The sequence below is a fragment of the Carassius gibelio genome, chromosome B9 (genome assembly GCF_023724105.1).
Source record: "Carassius gibelio isolate Cgi1373 ecotype wild population from Czech Republic chromosome B9, carGib1.2-hapl.c, whole genome shotgun sequence".
In the NCBI taxonomy this organism is placed as follows: Eukaryota; Metazoa; Chordata; class Actinopteri; order Cypriniformes; family Cyprinidae; genus Carassius; species Carassius gibelio.
In genome coordinates, this window is record NC_068404.1 from 27,627,508 (window position 1) to 27,629,275 (window position 1,768).

Below are 1,768 nucleotides of genomic sequence, written 5' to 3' on the forward strand. Positions count from 1 at the left end.
GGTCAAGCTTAATGAACCATCAGTATAATTGAGTGTCCATCCTCACAATGTCCAGCTATAACTCAAAAGCGTGATTCGCTGCTAATCAGTTTTTAATGGGCTGTTCATGACAGATGCAGCAGGGCCTGTGTCTGCACTTCTCAAAAAAGCCACGTGCTTTGCTCCACATGCTAGCTCGCTAACACGCTGTCAGCGCTAGTATGCATGCTAAGCATTGCTGTCAGACACATCTATTAAGACATATTCTAAAAATACCCAGCGCGGGTCCCAACCTCTCTTTGTGAGGCCACTGAATAATTGCCAGCCAAACAAATGGTCTCCCACCAGGGGACGAAGTAAGATGTTGAAGAGTCGTTTCGAATGAGATAGTGCCCGCTGTCAGCTCGCAGGGACCTTGTCTTCATATAGTGAACTGATTTCACCTGCAAATGAGGATTTATCTCTTTTCTCTTCAGTTTGGTAGTGTGAGAGCTGGGCGAGATACAGTATGCTAAAACTCATTAGCCGTGTCTCACATTTCTGGTGTTTATTTTATCCTCGCGGTGCGAAATTTTGATGAGATGGATCTCTGGTGTTAGCAGGCACAGCCGTGTGTAATGGGCTAAAATTGAGTACAACTATCAAAATATTAATTAATGTGGCAGTCACGCACAGACATGACAGATCTGAGCTTTGGGTATATTAGGACACAATGTGTCCCGGCTCTTCTGATACACTTAACTATGGATATTTAAAGGTATAAAAGACCATGGCTGTGTTCCAGGACCTAGAGAGCTGACTACATAGGTAGCAGTTTGAATGGAACCTGAAACGGAGTGACTGATTTGGAACACTCTTTGTAGGTAGCAATTCTCTGTGTTATATAAATTATACAAAGTATATTTATTTTTGTTTGCAGTAAACAGATGTCAAAAAAAAAAAAAACTGCATTTATCCTTTGAAATCTGATTCAAAACTGACCTATTTATTTATTTTGTGTAATGTACTTTGCATTTTTATTTACATTTCCACTGTCAGTAATCAGTAATTGCTTTGTATATATTTAAACTAGCCAGTTGTTGTTGTTTTTTTAATTAGTTGAAACTGTTTTCTTATTTTGTCATTGTATTAAACAGGTTTATTGATCATTGATATTTCTATTTTGTTTGTCATTCTGGATTAATTTTTTTCTCTCTTAGTCAATTTAAATGTAAGATAGTTGTCCAAACATCATCTTTCTATTGCACTTTTACATTTTATCTCACAATTTTTCTTCCTCAGAATTGCATAATATGAACTCGCAATTGCGAGTCAGAAAGTCATAATTGTGAGATATAAACTCTCAATTGCGAGACAAAGTCGCAATTTTGACAAATAAAGTCCGAACTGCAAGATATAAACTCAAATCAAATCAAATTTGACGGATAACTTACAACATGCAATTGCAAGTTAAAGAAGTCAGAATTGTGAGATGAAAACAAATGTAAGTTGTGATATGCTTTTTTTTTGTGTGTGTGTGTGTGTGTGTGTGTGTGTGTGTGTACTAATCATCCCCCCGCTTATTAGAGGTTTGGGTCGTTTTATGCAGATTTGATTGAGTTGCACCTAAATTTTGGGACAGCCTTTGTTTTGGGTCTTTAAGTGCAGTTCACTAGGATTTGAAGTCTGTGAATGAGCAACAGAGAACCAAACTCAGCCTGAATGAGTTGAATGAGTATTAGCCAGTCATTCTTGGTAAAATCCAATCTGCTCTCAATGCAACTAATACACACCTTCTCTCTTTCCCAAG

General features: G+C 37.6%; 1 protein-coding gene across 1 annotated transcript in view; it reads left to right on the plus strand.

The window, feature by feature from the left end:
• LOC127965155 (potassium voltage-gated channel subfamily H member 7) overlaps positions 1-1,768 on the plus strand; it is an 82,294-nt gene that overhangs the window by 53,427 nt on the left and 27,099 nt on the right. The gene's annotated exons all lie outside the window — the stretch shown is intronic.